General features: G+C 33.3%; 1 protein-coding gene across 6 annotated transcripts in view; it reads left to right on the forward strand.

Moving 5' to 3' along the window:
* Positions 1-19944, forward strand: part of Agmo (alkylglycerol monooxygenase) — a 325071-nt gene that overhangs the window by 89809 nt on the left and 215318 nt on the right. The window lies entirely within an intron of this gene.

Here is a 19944-nt window from a genome sequence, read left to right on the forward strand (position 1 = left end):
ATCAAGATTTGCTTTTGTTTTAATACCTATGAAAGACTTTTTGGAAGTAGCTCTGAACAAATAACACACGTCAATATGATATTTCTAAAATGGTAAGCAATAATTCCTGAAAACCAAACAACACATAATAACAGATAAATATTATCAACACATAATAACAGATAAATATTATCAAATTAAAGGCAGTGACTGAGACTCTCAGTAACTCTGAGCTTCTCACTAAACACATCATCTGCAAACATTGTATCATATTCTTCAAGTATAAAATGATACTGAGGTGATCCGGTGTTGTGTGATTTTTGAAAAAGGAGAAGAAGATTTAATTATTTCAGTTTAGTGTAATATAGTCTACTCTATGTTAGACTAATTCTTTTGAAGTTGCTAATTCATATGACTGAGATCTCTCCACTATGGTCTAAATGTTGGTGTTTCCCCCATAGTCATATGTGAAATCTAATACCCAGTAAAGCGGTACCAGAGGTATAGCCTTAGGGAAATGATAAGATTAGAGAGGATTAGATCATGAGAGGGATTTACCTTCATGAATGGAATTATTGTACTTATATAAGACCCAAGGGGATTTGCTCTTTCTGCCATGTGAGGTTACAACAAGAAGTCACTGTCTTTAGAGCAGAGAGCAAGTGCTCATCAAATACTGAGCAAGCCCTCATCAAATACTGAATCCCCTTACATCCTCCTTACATCTTATCTGATAGAGAATTATGAGCAACAAATTTTTATTGTTTATAAATTGCCTATTATATATAAATTTCTACTATTTATAAATTGTAAGGTATTTTGTTATAGCATGTCAAATAGGCTAAGACTGTCTCTATTAACTAGAATATCTAATTAGCCAAAATTCTATTGCCTATTTTAGAAATATTTCAATTATTCTCTCTTTCTTAAAATATAGACAATGAATTACAAAACTAGTCTTTGAACTTTGTGTTTTACATTGTATCAAAAATCTTATCAGATTTATTTTCATTAAATTATATATCCTTATTTAACTTTCCCCTATGAAAAAGCTATAAAATCTCACCTAAGAGTTTGGATAAAAGTGATGAGAAGATTGATTCTGAAATACCCTCTGCAGCAATTTTAAATTTGACATAGCAAAATATGATGATAAACAATTTTCCTAACACATTTAGCATCATTCCCACTGATCTAAAACAATGTAATTAAATGATTAATGTAACAGCATAATCTATTGAAATTTTCCTAATTTTATTTTTGTCCCCTCCAAAACATTGGGCTAAATTATTTAACTTTGATTTAATTTTGCTGTTATATTGCACATTTTGATTGCTAACTATATTCTTCAAATGATAGTAAAAACTTGTCAAATTGGTTGATTCTATAAAAGAAAATGAATGAGCCAGCAACAGAGCTTTCATTAAAACCAAAAAAATTAATGTGCACTTCATCACTAGAAATGCACAAAAGCCAAGTGCTTTATGCATATAGAATTTCAGACATGCTGTACGTGTAGGTATATGTGATTTGACTAGAATGAGATTCATCATCTCTTTTATGTAAACATTATTCTTAAATGCAAAGATGGTCTTGTTTTTTTACTTTCTTTTTTAAAAATGTATACTTGAATATGTATTTTTGTTGAAAAGTTCAGTGTATGAGCATGAATATTTTGAGGGAAAATTAGTAGTTGGGGTAAGTTTAATTGAAAGAGCAATTAAGATGGTTCAGTTGACACTACAGTTGACCTATATGATATTTTACTCAGATTCCAATAAGTCTTTTAAAGAATTAAGGTCCATAGTTATGTAAATTAAGTTGGAAATTTAACTTGGAAAAGGATTTAAACATTAATTCATTTGCAAAAGCAGCTTTTAAAATGTGATTTAAATGGTTCTTTTTAAATGATGTTTGAATCTCATTTTTCCTTTTCTTAAATGGAACATTACTGAGGGCTTTTTTAAAATATTTTTTTAGTTGTAGATGGACACAATATCTTTTATTTATTTATTTATTTTTTAATGTGGTGCTAAGGATGGAACCCAGTGCCTTACACATGCAAGGCAAATGCTCAAACACTGAGCTACAACCCCAGCCCCATAATTAGGTTTTTTATTGTGTAGACTTCACTTTACTCATTAGTAATATTTCCTAAAAATGCATATAAAATTAGTTTTTTTAACATCAACTAGTACTTTATTTTTGGAATAGTCAAAAAATAGATCAGATGGGTTAATTTCAATGTCCTTGGTTCAAATTTGTTTTGAAAAAACGAAAAATTGTAACAAATATTTTGCGTTAGGCACACACAGAGTTGTGCCCTTAATATGCTAAATTATTTCACCCTTCATCCAGAGCTTCAACACTATTCCTTTCTGAGGATTTACTTGATCAGTCAGGCCTGAGCTTGATTTTCCTTTCACTTGAGCAATGTTGGTATAACTAATCTGGCACTAGTGATTTACTGTTTTGTATTGTTTACATTTTCATATGAACATTTTCATCTTCTTTTTCCATCTAAAGAACAAATTTTTAAAAGCAGGCCCTTTGCATTTTACTTATGTGTATGAAGGAGGGCAGATACTGATAATAAAACTAAGCATAGAGCAGTTCTGAGGCTAGATTTCTTTTCCAGCTTTGCCACTTGTTAATTATGATCTTGAAAAGTTGTTTTTTCAGTTTCCACTTCTTTAAAATAGAGAAAATGAGTGCAAACAATTGTAAAGATTAGCAAGTTGGCAGTTGGCACAAATCTTTTTTTTTTTTCCCAGTCTTTACTTCTCCCCCCTTATTTTAATGATGGGCTTTTGGTATTCCTAATTCAAAAGCAGAATAAAAGGCAAAAATTTTACTTATGTTGGATAAGGTCTTGTCAGTAGCTAAGGCAAAAACTATGAATAAAATTTGAACTTACTAGAAAAATTACCAATTGCTATTAGAATCTATTTGAGTTTTGTGTGTTAGAGTCTGTAAACAAGTCAAGATGGCGCCTGGCATTTTGCAGAGGGAGTGGTTTGTGAAGTAGCCATCGAGCCATTAAGTGTGGAGATTCCTTATTGGTTGACTGCTGTATCTAGTTTATGTTAATTAAGATAAGCTTGTGTAATGTATATACACTGCTCCTGTCCTACAATAAACAGCTCCCACTCCTGCTGTATCAATGTACACAAGTTGCTCGTCACTCCCCCCCGTTATTTTGCTGCAGCCGGACTGCGGCATTTGTGCTTCAAGTTTTTTCTTACAATCTATCTACCATTCATATGTTATCTCATTTGCGCTGCTAAAACAAGATAACTTAAAATGAGTGGCTATAAACATGGTTCTGGATGATGTAAAAAATAATTAAAAAAAAAAAAGTCCAAAATCAAGGTGTCACTAGATTCAGAGTTTAATGAATGGACAAATGCACATTCCTTGTCCATAAATGACCATCATGTAATTTTCATTTTCCATGGCTGAAAAGGTTAGGGTCTCTCTGGGGCATCTTTCATAAGAGCACTAATTCTCTTCTCTAATTAACCAATCACTTCCCAAGTCACCTTCCAAAGTTTCTACCTCCTAAAACCATCACTGTAGAAATTAGGACTTCAACATATGTATGAGACATACATAAATATATGTACAACACATTCAAATCATAGAATTCCATGTCACTGGATGGTGTAAAGCATGAGGCTATTTCTTTAAACTGAATTACTAATAATAGCAAGCTAGCAGGTTAAATCCCCATGAGGTTCATTATTTTCCCTGGGTTCAATAGTTTTGAGTACATTTCTAATCTGAGCCAATCAAAAGAATAATTTATATAATGAATCAAAATCCAAATCATTGATAAGGAAGAAACCCCCACATCCTATTCCTATTCAATAATATGAATATAGGTACATTGTTCTTCATAAAGGTAATACCTTAAATAACCCATAGAACTGAAAATGCTTCAGACTTAACATGACTTTAATATGATTGCAGTTTCTGAATTTCTTGCCTCAATAGCATTTTTTTTCCCCACTGTTGGGCTTTGTGGTTCTTAAACACCTGCTGCATGTCATTTTATATAAATTTCTTTCACTTTACTTACATTGCTAAAGCTTCCCTCCTATTGCTATACTCTCCATAGGGGTAGAGGTATAGCTGGAACATGTTATAGTGTGGAAATTACTTCTAAAATGCAACTGACAATTGCTATTATTAATGCAATTGATCACTAAGCTCTTATGTCTGGAAGAAGAGGGTCAAAGCATCATTAAACAGATCCAGATGAAATTTTGTTATAAAGTTTAATAATAGAGGAAATTTTGAATTTAAATCTCTCTTAATATTGGCTAGAAAACGGCAATGGTACCATTTAGCTAACATTCATTTATAAACTTTAGTCTTGCCATTTGGTGCCTCAGAGTTAAACCACTAAGAGTTTTGAGCATTGTGGGAAAGGTTTCACTGGCACCACTTACTGCCCTTAAAGAACTTCCCTTCAGAATGTTGGCTGCCAAGTATGTGGTATCCTGTGGAGCAAGAGGATGAGAACATAGATTGCAGTGAGGCTGAACAGTTTGCACTTCCTAGCAGTGACACCACACATCAATCTTTCCTAAAGACAGCCCAGAACACATGAAAATAACTATTTAGAGAGAACAAATGAGACATTATCCAACCAAAAAAAAAAAGCTGCCACCAAAGCATTTTCTTAGCAAGTTTCTCAAAGATGAATGCATGCTGAAATTACTTAGATTGCCATATTAAAGAGACAACTAACATACAAATCTTTTTTTAAAATAATGTATATATTTATGAGATTAAAATTATTTATGGCATAGCATTTGAGAATCATCTAATTGCATCTTAGAATATGTGTGTGTCATGTTTTACATGTGCATATCAGCTGGCCTTCCAGAAAAATGCTAATTTGGTCACAGTTAATCTGTTTCACATGGTCTACAGCATCAAAGGTGACATCATTATAGGAAATAGTGTTATGTAACTCTCTGTAATCCCAGGAGAATATTTTATTTTGTTATTTTTTTCATCAGTTAACAAGGTTTCATACAAGTTGATCATAGGGAAAGAGTTTATTATTAGGAGAAAGGTGTTTTAATCATTTCTTTTGACCTATGCTAATTCATCTTATATACTAATAGATTTGTGACTGCTTCATAGTCAAATGGCACTAAAAAGTTCAGAGATCAAGGCGAGGTATTGAATAGTCCCTGGTATTAGACTGTACCACATGGGCCTTAGACTTGGATGATATTTTGCTTCATGTCCTTTTGCATATAACTCACTTAGTGGGTTTTCATCATATCATTTTTTAAATAATAGTTTCTGACACTAATGACCTTACATAAAATTTTTCTAGAGTCTTGTTTTTGAAATTCTGTCTGAATACAAACAGTAATCCTAGGAAAGTGTATTATTCAATAATTTTTTTTTAATGTGGTAAGAGTAAATCAAGTTCACACATGTTTTGTGGCAGAAGCAGGGAGGGTGGGAGGGGATTTTCCAAAACCATGACTGACTTCCTCCAGAGTTTAAAAACAGGCAGAGATTACAGTGTAACAGAACACATGGACAGGACATCCCTTTGTGTGTTGACCATTTCCTTCTTCTTTCTTTGGGGATTTACAAATGTTTAAGACATCTTGTGTAGCCATATTTTTTATTTGTTTCATATTAAATGTTTCATGAGAGAAAATATGATTGATAGTGCTATGTATCATCTTCATATTCTTCTAACCTCAAAAGTACATTAGAAACAATATGATGTATATCTTCAGGGAAATATTAAGTTTACTATAGATAACCTTTATTATGAACAAGTGAGGTTGCCTTAATAGTGACATCAGCATCAGAAAAGTATTAATAAATCTAAAGGCAGCATCCAGTTGGATTGGATCCAAATTTGATAGACTAATCCCTGAGACCAAAGAGACAGCAATATACTATGTGCTAATATTGGATGAACTTTGTTAGAACTAGAGAAAATATCTTTTAGTATGAGAGCTATCTTGTCTCTTTAGAATATTCATATATCAATATAGTTTCTGAGGTCCTTCATAAACTTTTCCTTATAAATTTTCCTCTAAAATATCAAAAATCCTGCATCCTGAGGCTGGGGTTTTGGTTGAGGTTGTGGCTCAATGGCAGAGTACTTTCCTCACACAAGTGAGGTCTTAGGTTCGATCCTCAGTACCATATAAATATAAATAAACAAAATAAAGATATTGTGTTTATGTATAACTAAAAACAAAATATTTTTTTAAAAATCCTACATCCCACATTTTTCTTAATATTTTCCTTAAATATACAATTGTTCCCATTACTTATAAAACCAAACTTTTGGGTAATATTTAGTACAGTATATTAAAGACAAGTGTAAGAGGAGTGTGAATTTATCTTTTAAATTTTATTTATTCAGTAATATTAATTTTTGTCCTGATTATATGTTAAATACATAAATACCCAAAAGAACAGTAAGAAAGAAAGAAAAGATCTAATTCTTCTGTAGAAACTGTCCTTGGCTCTTAGCTCCCTGGCCTGAGTGACCAAGGTGATGGTGATGCCATCAAGCAAGAAAGAAGAACAGGACAAGTGGGAAGACTATGAGATCAGTTCAGGGAATCCTATGTATAGAATCTGCAAAAGGAATTCAGGTCTGGATGTCTAAAGGGGGATTATGCTTGAGAGAGGTCAACATTTGGACTAGTGTTTATTGAAGTCATTGTAGGTGATAGCACAACCATGAAAAACAAGTAGAGTGAGGAGTTAGAAAAAAAAAAGAGTTGGTCCCTTGACAGTGGGTGAGAACAAGGGAAGAATCAGGGGAATGTACATATTTGGAGCATAGAGTGGGGAGAAGCAGGGAGCTGGCAATATTATTGAAGCCAAAAATTTTTTTTCCCAGTTTTTAAATAGAAAGGATGGTCAAACATTTCAGAAAGTTCAAGTAGGATGACATCTCAAAAGAGGCCTTTGATTTTGGCAATATGCAGAACAACATTAACTTTTGGGAGAGATTCAAGTGACCTTAACAATGAGTTTAAGAATGAATGGGAGGTAAAGAAGTAAATAATCCACTCTTTACAGATGTTTGAGATAAAAATAAATTAGGGAAAGGAAGGGTCAAGGGATTGGACTTTACAAAATGGAATGTTTGGATAGGATTGAAATTAGAGTGAATCATAATAAAGGAAAAGAAAACTTAGAAAAGGGATTAATTTTGTAATCAAATAAACAATATAACTTCATTATTGATCATTCAAATGAACCAGTTTTATCCAATAAGTGTATGTTTAATCAAGAAAAAAATTATTAGTATGTATTATCCAAAGACACAATGGTTAGGTACTGTGATAAATTACAAAGATGGACAAATTAAAAAGATGGATAAATTACAAACGTGTTTTCCTCTCATTAGAATACACATAAAATACTGTAAGATACAAAATAGTAGAGCATTTGTGGTGTCAGAAGCCTATCTAAGGAAAATGATTGTAGAATAATTTTGTCTGGGGAAAACAATGATAGTTTCCTGAAGAAAATGACAGATGCAGTAGTTCTTAAACAATGAAGAATATTTTGTCAGGTGACACAAAGATAGAGGACTATGACAATGTTGAGAGTTTTCAAAGGGACCAGAGAATGAGGGCAGGTTTGTGAGAAAAAGGAAGAGGAAGATATGTATTTTTTTTACATAATATTCGTGTGTCAAAAGCTATTGTTTTATTTTATTTCAACCACTTCAAAAATTAAAAATTATTCTTAGCTTGCTGGCAATTCCAATCAAGTGGTGGGCTAGATTTGGCCATGAGTGTATGTTCATCAAGATCTGCACAGATTTTGAATGCCATGAGGGCAGCACATCTGACTCACAGTTAGCACCCAGCGCCTGCATAATGATGGTACTGAAGCTAAGAGGCCTCAATCTATGAAAGCAAATATGGAATGAGAAAGAAGTATATCCATGGCACAGTGGATGGAGGGAAGCAAATAATGGATCTTGAAGGCAGTTAGAAAGACTGGAAAAAGGTTTAATAGTCACACTAAAAGACCAAACCCAAACTAATAAATATTAACCGAAGACAATGAATCAGTTAAAAAAGAAGATTTAGAGTTGAATCTGTGGAAATGGGGTTAGGATTGGAGGACAAAAGAAGTAGAATATGAGGTCACCCCTGTTATAATTACTGGGGCAATGCTTCTGAATAATCAGTTCCATCCCTCAGTGTCCCAAGGTCAAAGACTATCACTCTTTCTTCACCTGTAGCAAGAACCAGTAATGGTGCATATCCTGCCTTTCAAATCAGACACACATTCGGATTTGAGGGTTACAATGAAGACAGACTGACCTGTTTCAATTAGGACATTCAGCCCTGATCCAGGCTGGCACTTTCACTTTATTAAGAAATTAACTTCATGAGATACACAAATTGTCAAATTCATCATTATTTACATTGTTAATACCGATAAATTTGAGTTCAAATTTCTCTTATTCAACTATGCCAACTTTTGAAGAGAATAGCTTTTCTATATACAGAGCTTGTTTTCCCCATGGGTGAGAGGTATGGTAATCCATCTTAACCAAAAATATTTCATTTGGTATGGTTTAGATAATAGGTGCCCCAAAAACCTCACATATGAGAAAATGCAAGAACATTCAGAGGTGAAATGATTGGGTTATGAGAGCCTTAACCTAATTAGTGAATTAATCTCCTGATGGGGACTAACTGAATAGTGACTAAAGGCAGGTAGGGTGTGGTTGGAGATGGTGGGCATTGAGGATGTGGCTATAGGGTAGAGTACAGTTTCTCCCTGTTTCCTGACCATCATGTAAGCTGCTTCCTTCCACCACACTCTTCTGCTGAAATGTTCTATCGAAATTCAAGCCCCAAGGAATAGAGCCAACCTTCTATGGAATAAGACTTCTTATATCCTGAGCCTTAAAATAAATTTTTTTCTCCCCTTGTTGGTTCATTTAGTCATAGCAGTGAAAAAAGCTAAAACATTTGTTATAATTTGTATAATTTCAGTATTCATAACAATTAAGAGTCAACAACACATATTTCTCCTGAGGAAAAATAGAAGTTTTGGTACACATCCTCAGATATACAATGCAGAATTCCCCAGGGGTTTATGGCCAGGGGCTAGGGAAACATATGTTTGAACTGAGAGAAGTTGAAATGATTATTTGATCTTGTTCAGTATTAATATTCAGAATGACTGGCAGTAGAAGGATATAAATGCATAATGATGGAACTAAGAAGAAGAAGACTATCTACTAAAATCAGACTCCCTTATTCATAACATGACTTTTAGTCAACCTTGACAATCACCTTTAATAAAATAGATAATATAGTCAAATATTGTAAATTTTTCTTAGGGTAGTAGGCGGCCAATTTATCTCATGGTTTGAAAGTGTTAGATAGTATATATAGATGGACAAATGGCATTAAACCTCAGTGGCTTCAAATTGTGGGTCAAAGTGGCACTCTCTGCTCTCATGTCTGAACAATACACTGTTACCTTCTGTTCACTGGTGAAACCATTAACATAATACTATGTATCTATAGTACTGAAATATAAAACTGTATATATTTCAATGGCTATCAAAGCATGTATCTTATCAAATATACATAAATACACACAGGGCACAATACGTAGTATGCTTGCCTATATATTAAAATTACATTGTATTTTTTCTCTGTCATTATGTTTTTGAAAAAAATGTACCAAATCTTCCCTTTTTCCTTTTTTCTTCATAGATATACCTTTATCCTTCCCTTTTCATAGTTCCAAAAACATATATGCAAGCACTTTCCTGCTATGAATGAGTGGTATTTAAAAAATCTTAGTTGTAGGTGATTCTCAGTGGTAGAGTCCTTTCCTACATTGTACAAGCCTTTAGTTAGATCCCTGGCATAAAAAAAAAAAAGTGCCAGAAATCATGGTTACAAAATGGCTTTTTAGGAATTTGAAGATCTTTTCTTAAAGAAAGTATCTTTGTAAGCTTAGGTTCTCAGATCTGCTGGTATACAGATTTGTAACTATCATGAAACTGAAATATTGTACTATGTGATGTAAATACCATACTCAATAATACTCTGAGAACTGCTTTTCCACTTGGGAAACCAAGGAACATTTGTCTCTCCCTGACTTTGAAGGAGATAACTCCATCTTAATTTCTTTTCTACCTGCCTGATGCAGGATAAGGGAAATATGGAGTTAATTTCAAGAAATAGTTGGTTTGGAGGACATGGTAGGGCATGCCTATAATCCCAGTGACTCAGGAGACTGAGACAGGAGGATGACAAGTTCAAGACTAGCCTAAGCAAATTATCAAGGACTCAAGCAACTTAGGGAGGCCTGTATTAAAATAAAATTAGAAAGAGTTGAGGGTGTGGCATCCTTGGTTTCAATCCCCAGTAACAGCAACAAGAATAACAACAAAAATAGAAATAAAAAACATACAGTTGGTTTGATTTTTTTGTGGCTTTGGACAAGGACTCTAAGTTGGAATTGGTTAAAGATGATAAAGTGTGGAGAGAAATCAGAAGTAAGGACTATGGAGGTCTGTTTTAGTCAATTTTGTATTGACTAAATTGATATAGCAAAATATCAATGATGGGCTAACTTTACAAAGAAAAGAAACTTAGCTAACTATTATATGGCAGTTCAAAGGCATGGTGCCAGCCTTGGTTCAGCTCTGGTAAGGACCTTCCTTGGCTGCATTACAACATGGTAGATGTTAATAACAGGACTTGGGCACGAAGAACAGATCACATCAAGAAACATGAATCCAGAGAGCTGAATAGGGCCATGGTCAGATTTTATAATAAACTTCTCATGAGATATACTAACAATAACACAAGAACTACCTTAATCCCTTCAGGGTTATCTCCAATATTTGACCAAAAGACCTCTCTCTAGACCCTTCGAATTCAAAGTTCACTTACCTCCCATATCCCACACTGGACACCAAGTTTCACATGGACTTTTAGCGACACACCACATCCAATATGTAGCAGAATCTCATCCTTGTTCTTAACATTCATTCAGGTCTCCACCCTCCCTCCCACACCCCCCTGCCCCGTCCCCACCCCACTTCAGTTCTATTGCTCTCAGGACCTATTTCCCTTGCCACCCCTAGTGGGTTTGCTTGCCTTAGGACCTTCTGCCCTAGTATTATACTCTGAGTCCTAGGGAACAGAAGCAGTCATATAGCTTCCCTCCTGCTGCTTCAAGACAACCCTTCAATCCTGCTGAAGTTCTTTCCGAGTTGTTACTGCTTGACCTGGCAACTTGCCCATTCTCTCACCTTATTCCTTACACTCTTAGATAATAAAAGGAAAAAAAAAAGTTACATATGAATCTAATAAAATGGTAGAAACAATAATCCAATTCATTGTCTTTTTGAAAAAAAAAATTAAAGTCAGACTTGGGTTTTCTAAAACAGGATAATGATAAAAGGACTAAGGTCTAAGAACAGGAATAATTTTGGAAAAGACAATGGGCATTCTGGACAGAAAATGGGAACGGGCTGGAGTTGTACATGCTAACAATAAAACACAAGTCTTCTTTTTCTTTCTTTGGTATGTTCAGTCCTGTTATAATCAACTGCTCCAAGGCAAAGCTAATCTCCTCATTAGAATGAAGTGATGGATGATTCAAGGTAATAAAGGGAGCAAAAAGTCCCAGGGTAGCTTTGGATTTCCTAGAGCCATATCTTTGCAGCAGTTATTTTGGGAAGTTGGTGATAGAAAAACTAGCTATGCTAATTGAAAGTGGCTTTAAGACATAATAGTTTGCCTGGCATCTAATAAAGTGCTTTCCCTATCCATGTCAGTCTGTAGAAACACTGAGTGGTAGAACATAGATGTAGTGCAATCACTGGTATTATGTGTGGTTATTACATCACATTCATTTGTATTAAGAAGAAAAATTACCTGTGAGGAGGTATTAAAGTTAGTTCACTAAAAGATAACAAATCTCAGTGACTTAACATAATAAAGATTTAAATTTCAAATCACATCCCAGTTCAGTAGGGTCAGTGGTGGTGCTGTTCTCCCTGCTGCTTTTTGAGGACCCAGAATTCCTCCATCTGGTGTCTTTGTATGTTCCAGGGCCTTAGTGTCTTCCACTGACTACTCTGCATGTTGCTTGCAGTTAGAGAAGAGAGAAAGTGTGGAGAGAGCACACCTGATTTTTACCTTGAATCACATGACACACAGCATTTCCACTCACACTACATTAGGAAATGATCCTATAAATTCACTTAGGTGCAATGGAGCTAGAAAACACTGACTTTACAACTAATAACAAAAATTATTAATATGTAATAGGAATAAAAATATTGAATTACCTTCTGCAAGTTATTAAATCTCCTTGTATCTCCATTTCCTCTTCTATAAAATGACACCTTTAGGGAAATATATAAGTTAATATATGGAAAATGTTTAAAATATTCCCTAGTACATGCTAAGTGCTCTTCAGATTTATGATCATTGCTGTTATAATTATTATTAATTAATTTCATATTTGAATAAGGATGCAGAATGACTTTTATGACAATTCTAACTATTGGGATAATTAGGGCAATGACCCAAATTTGAATGCATGAGACATTTTGCAGTTTCATTGTTAGGACATTCTGAGAATGGATAAAATAGAAAGATAGGGAAATGGTCATTTAGCCTTATTAGGCATAGAGTAACTAATGTACTCTTACCTACTAGGAAGCCCTGGTTATATGTAGCATCCCATAAAGTGATACAAGACAAGCAATTTATAGAGAATTTTTATTTTAATAGGTTGCAATTATTTCTTTCTAGTATCAGACATACATATGGTTTTTATGTTTTTATCTTGTGATAGGCCTTGTGAGGGCTATTATATTTTTTTTGTTCTTTTATTCTGTGCTTTCATCTTTTAGAATATGTAAGCAAAGATTTGTATATGCTAGAATTTCAATAAACTAGTGCTAAAACTAGTTTAATTTTTATAAACTCACACATGAAATAGAATCTTAAAATTACTCTTAATATTTAGATCCTTTAAAATGGTTTTATTATAGAACAAAGTGGACAAAAATGAGCATATGTTGAAATTCTGATATTTTTAAATTACTATTTTTATCTATAATACAAACTAATTCTTTTAAAAAATTTTTTTTTACACAAATGGAGCACTTTTTTATTTCTCTGGTTGTACAAAATGTAAACTCACATTGTTTGTGCAATCATACCCATATATGGGGTAATAGCATCTATCTCATTCTACCATCTTCCTTCTTACACATCCTTACTCCTCTCACCCTCCCCTCTGCTCAATTCAAAGTTCTTCCATTTTTCCCTTGCTAAACTCTCCCTGCCCCATTATGGATCAGAGAAAACAACAAATGAATTCTTTAGGTAGTAATAACATAATTATCAATGCAATTTGTATTTTTTTGGCATTTTGTTCATATGAGTCAATGATGATCCCTACATTATTTCTTACTTTTACACTGTATTGAAACAAAATTTTGATTGGAAAGACAAATTCTTATTTTTTGCTTTATGTTAAAAAGCTATTTCTTATTGTATCTTGTTTAAATTTTGAAAGTGCATAGTCAAACAAATGGAAAAGCCTTTTTAAAAATTCTTCATTTTAGGACTTAAAAGTTTCCACCAAACTTAAATAAAAAGAAAGGAATGAATTAAAGTGTGATTCCCAAAACAATTAGAAGGACAGTTTAGTATTCATGACAATTTTAGTACACTCATTTTTTACCACCTCTAGAGAGATGACTTAATGTCTACATGTGGTCATATGTCTAGATAAAAGATAAAAAGTTTGCTCATTTTTTTCCAGTTGAGTGGTTTCTATGATGAGATAGTTGGAAATATGTAAAATGTATAAAATATGGCTGGCCAGCTTACCAGTTTTATTCTAATTGATTGAGTATTTTATAAATACTCAGCAGTTTGTGTTTTAATATTAAGTGGGTTAGAAAAAGGTTAGAAAAATAATGGAAATGTCAGGCTTTACTCATAAAAAAATTAACAATATAAACCAGGCACCATGGTGCATGCCTATAATCCCGGAGGCTTTTGAGGCTGAGGCAGGAGGATTGTGAGCTCAAAACCACCACAGCAATTTAGCGAGAGCCTAAGTAACTCAGCAAGACACTGCCTCTAATTAAAATTTAAAAAAAGGAATGGAGATGTGGGTCAATGGTTAAGTGTCCCTGGGTTTAATCCTAGTACTAAAAATAATAATAATAATCAACAATATCATCGATTTTGTCATCATAACTTCATTTGCTGCATTGGAAAGTCATTGAAATTGAGATAATGCAATTGATAACATTATTAGTCAAAGAGCAGAAGATACGGAATATATTGGGAATATATTCATTGTTTTTATCAGGACAGATTTATTTTTATAACTTGCATCAGTTGCTTTATTATGTTTGCTTAGCTCAATTAATTTTTTGAAATGGTATATCAATCCTGCTGAGTTATTGGGAAGAGATGGAATGAACTTCTAATAATTCACTTGTGCTGATTAGTCCCAAATTCACAGTGGCAGTTGTTTTAATTCAAAAGTGAAATGCTTGGTATATTATATTGTTAGATTTCTTGGTAAAGGCAATGCACAGTTGATTCAATTCAAGAGGTTTAGCACTATCATTCAATAGAATATTTTGAGTTTCATATATCTTTCATGTATTGGAAATTACCAAATATGTGCCATTTTACTCTAATACTAGAACGGTAGATCCAGTCATCTCCATTTCTGAAGGAGAAATAAAATCCCAGGGGAGAGTGAATCAAATAAATTGCTGATGAGAGAGAGAAAAAAATTTCCACTTCAATGAAACTCTTTTTCCATTTTCCCTTTTAAGCTTATTTTCCTTATATATAAAATTAAAGTTTGGACTATCTGACTCCTAAAGACCTTTGCAGCTCACAATAGTTTAAATATTTTTATCTCCTCCAAAATGCAGGTGTAAAAAATTAATCCCCAATGCAACACTGTTAGGAGGTGGTCTCCATTAAGAAGTGTTTGGGACATGCAGGGCTTCACTTTCTTGAATGAATTAACACAACTATGAAATGGGTTTTATAGGATTATATTTGCCCTTGCCCTCTTCTTCTGTTGGGCCCTATGAGAACATTTGCGTCCACTTTTTACGAGGAAGGATCATTCAGAGCTGCCATCTTGGGAGAAGAGAGAATGGGCTCTAATTTATTAGTATCTCGATCTTGGACTTCTCAGCCTCCAGAATTATGGGAAATAAATTTCTGGTTGTGTAAATAACCCAGTGTCAGATATTCTGTTATAGCAAAACAAAACTAAGATCTAAGACACAGCTTGTATGTTCCATAGTCACTGAAGAGTAGGGCAATGTTTTATAACATATGACTTACATGTTTTTAGTGGAACCAAGTATACTAACGTTTTGCCCAATTCCTGTAACATCTTTCATCTTTAGAACTGGGTTTAAAAAAATCACATTTATTTTTAGATGTAGTTGGACATAATGTCTTTATTTTATTTATTTATTTTTATGTGGTGCTGAGGATCGAACCTGGGGCCTCACACACGCTAGGCGAGTACTCTACCACTGAGCTACAACCCCAGGCCCCACACTGTTTTTTTGTTTGTTTGTTTGTTTTGTTTTTTGTTTTTGTTTTTTCCAGTCTATGAGTGAAGGCAACACCATCAATCCAAAGGTGCCCCAGGACATTCTGGCCTGCCCAGTATTGGGAATTAAATGGCTGTCATATATAAGTGTAGAAATTCTATGTAGACCTGTGTTTATATCTTGAATTAACCTAAAGGGTCACTTCTCCACAATCCATAGGTGACAACATATGAACTGAGAGTGATATATGTATATGTTTAGATGTATAGCCTATATAGATGACTAACTTCTAGACACAAACAGATTTCACATTATTCTAAAACATTTCTCCAAAATAATCTTTGTTTTCTGTTAAACACAGTTATAACTTAATACAAATCTCAAGTATGTATATTAACTTTCATGCAAATTTTTTTTAAAGTTTGTTCTTTATTAGATACTATTACAAAATGAAAAGTCAAACTACAGCCTAGGACAGAATAGATGGAAGTCTCATATCTAATAAAGGGCTTGTATGCAGAATATATCAAATATATCGAGAATATATCGATATCTCCTGAAGAAAACAATCCAACTAAATGTGGGCATACATTTTTAATAGTTACTTCAAAAATAAGATTGCAGATAGCAAATAAACACATGGATCATTATCATTATCCGTGACAGCTATGCAAATTAACATTTCAATGTGATCATAATGACTATCAAATAACTAAATAAAAATAAAATGAATGATTTCAAGTTCTTCCAGAGATGTGCAACAACTTGAACACTACTTGCACACTGCTGGAGCTAATACAAAAATATACAGCCACTTTGGAAAAAGCATCTGATGGTTTCTTAAACTAAATGTAAACATACTGTACAGCTTAGCAATCCTACTCCTCAATGAAGACTCCTGTTCACACAAAATCTCAATGACAATGGAGACAGAAGCTTTATGTGTAATTGTCAGAAAACAGGAAACATCTGAAATGTTCTTCACATGAATAAATAAAAACAACAGCAACAACAAAACAAATTTGGCACATTTATATAAATGGAATATTGCTCAGCAATAAAAAGGAACAAACTACAATAATCACCACAAAATGGGGGAATTTTTTAACATATTATGATAAACAAAAGCAGTCAGATGCCAAAGAGCTAAATGCTTATGATTTCATTTATATGACATACTCAAGGTAAAACTATAAGAAAACAAATAAGTTAATGCCAGGGGCAGAGAGTAGAGATCAGAGTAGACCTCTGCATTATTTTTTTATTGTTTTATAACAAATTTAGTAGCCTAAAATAAGGCACTTTTATCACCTTATGATTTTTGTGAGTCAGAACGTGGGGATGGCTGAGATATTCCTCTATCTCAAGCTTCATAAAGTTGCAGTTCAATGGTCCTGCTTTCAGTAATCTGCAGTGCCATCTGAAGACTTGGCTGGGGGAAGATCTGCTTCCAAACCCACATACCAATTATTGGCAGGGTTCAGTACCTTGTGGCATTTGGACTCAGAAGATTATTCCTTCCTGGCTGGGCAGTCAGACAACTCTCCCAATTCCCTGTCACCTGCACTTCTCCAAAATGCAGTTCACATCACACAACTGGCTTTCCTCAGACAGCATGCAAAAGTGAAAGTAAGCAACTGTGGCATAAGCTACTGTCTTTTTTTTTTTTTTTTTGAAATTTAATATCAACAAGGGCACCCTATTACCTCTTCCATTCTATTCTCTGGGAGTTGTTAAATCAGCTCACACCCAAATGGAGAGAATTATAAATCAGCATGACTACCAGTGGACTGGATTTACCAGGGAACATCCCCTCCACACCCCCCTGAATCTCACTCATTCATATTTCCTCCCCATTCAAGGGACTCTGGCCTCTCCCAAAGTCACAAAATTCTGCCCTATTGCATTATCAATTCAAAATCCATGAGATCATCATCTGAGTCAGGGACCATCATAGATTCTGTCTCCCTCCTCCACAAAGTGGGTTGGGGAGACTTGGGGGTTGATGAAACTGATTACATCTTGACTGTGGTAGTGATTACATAGCTGTATCTGTTAAAATCTTATAAAACTGAATATTCAAAGGATAGTTTTTACTGTCATTTATATTTATTAAAATATTTAAAAGTTAACATCTCAAGAATACAGTACAGTTGAATGTTACTTAAATTTTGGCCAAATTAATTGGATTGTTGACTAGGTATTAATAATATATATATTTATGCAAATCTACACTTTGGCACTCACTGGAAAGCAGTATAATTGTTTCTAATTATGTGATTGAAAAATTATAATAACATTGCATAACTTATACAGTCTATAATTTGCTTATAGGAAAAGAAAAATATTGTTGTTGAAAAGAACATGTAATTATATTAATTAATTTTTTCATAGAAAGAAGCTCATTCAGAATAATATATTTTCCCTCTTTTGTTTTCTTTCCTTACAACAGACAATTTGTCAGTCCAAGTATTAGGGAAGATAAACATGTAAATGCACAATTAACTTTTTCTTATTTAGTTCTCAAAAGAATTATTAGAACAGTTTTTTATAAAATGATTTCTGTAATCATTTTGAAAATTAACTTTCTTCCAGGCTGAATATAAATTGCAAAAAAAAAAAAAAAGTCCAGTTTTCCTGCTTGTTTTTCCCATTTCTAAAAAATGACAGAGGTAAGGTGGTAGGATCCTGTTACTGTACCCTGTTTATACAGCTGTACTTCATTGAAGGAAGGCTTGTGTTACACACAGTTTGTGATAGGAAGTAAATGCTTTTAAAACAACTAAAAAGACAGGTCTTTAACCTCCACCTTTGTGGATTCTTTGTTCCACCATTCTCTTCTGTAGAGATTATAAGGAAGTAGCTCCAATATATATTATGAGTCTCTAATGAAACCTCATCTAATTAGCTCCTCCCCTTGTTAACTTATTTTATGATGCATTAGGATGAATTTTTAAAATTAAATTCTGAGAAGTCCAAAAATATACAATGTGTTGACTTGTAAGGAAGATTTATAAATAATAAGTTCTGAAATGCTTGGTGCTGAGTGTGTTCTAAAGGGAAAATAGTGTTTAGATTGCTTCAAGTGTTCAATCTGTAAACAGTCTTAAAACCTTAGGAGATTCATCAACTTTATTACCTCTTGAAATCACACCACACAACACATGAAGAGAAAAAGTGTCACAGGGTTTCTTATATCTCTTATGTATAGCTGTGTGTATTGATCAATAAGCCAGAGATTTTACTTCTAAATTATTTCAAAAATTATGGCAGGGAAGTTTGAGAGGTCATCATGGTGAATTAGTCCTCATTTGTATAGGAACCATTTTCTTAATTTCTTGGGTAGAAATACAGTGTCAATTTTAGAAATGATTAAAAATTAATTATTCAGTATGTAAGTTACTTATCAGAAGCTAGGTAATGAAAATATTTCTATAGAAAAAAATGATAAACCTACCTATTCATAATCCTGTTCATAATATTTTCACTCTCACAAAATTAAATTCTTCTTATATCTCTGAGCTATCACTTGTTTACTAAGATAATTTTGCTTTTCATGTTTTGTTTGGCAACTCCCTAAACAAAGTGGTCAGAGAGCATACAGCGACTGCCCAGATCAATAGACTGGTATTTTCACAATTAAGGTCCATAGTTCCATTCCCATACATCCAATCCTAAGATATTTAATTTCTTATCTATACTGATAATGCTACAATGATCATCATATGGTCTATTCCATCTCCTGGATTTGTAGCAAAAGACCAAACATAAGTTAGGTTAAGTAAGAACAAATACATGTTTTTAATTGAGTGTTATATATATAATGTGACATTTTTAGCTGGGATTTTCTTAAGATGAAAAATATCTACAGAAGGAAAAATATGGGCAGAAAACAAAGTCACTGGGCCTCTTCTGTTCAATTTTTTTTTGAAGGATCATTATGAAGTCATACTTGTAGGCAAAACAAGCCACTCTCCTTTTGAGTGTGTGTGATAAAAATAAAAACATTCATTGTCTTCTTTATTATAAGAACAATATCTACTATTTGGGAAGGTTTTATAATATAATAGTATCTTGGTAAAGTATGGGAAAACCCTATGTAACCATTAGTTAATATATTTCTGTAAATAAAAAGAAAACTTTAAATCTTAGGACCAAATATTGATATTTTTCTTCTTATTTCAACATTTTTAAAGACTTTTCAAAAGCCATCGGGAAATAATATTATGTAATAATTCATTCAAAAATTTATGTACTAATTTCTTCCATCAGGAAACTTCTTTAATTAGAAATGTTATCACATACTGAAAAATCATCACTATCCATTGACTACATTGTTA

This window comes from Ictidomys tridecemlineatus, chromosome 2 (genome assembly GCF_052094955.1).
Source record: "Ictidomys tridecemlineatus isolate mIctTri1 chromosome 2, mIctTri1.hap1, whole genome shotgun sequence".
Lineage (NCBI taxonomy): Eukaryota > Metazoa > Chordata > Mammalia > Rodentia > Sciuridae > Ictidomys > Ictidomys tridecemlineatus.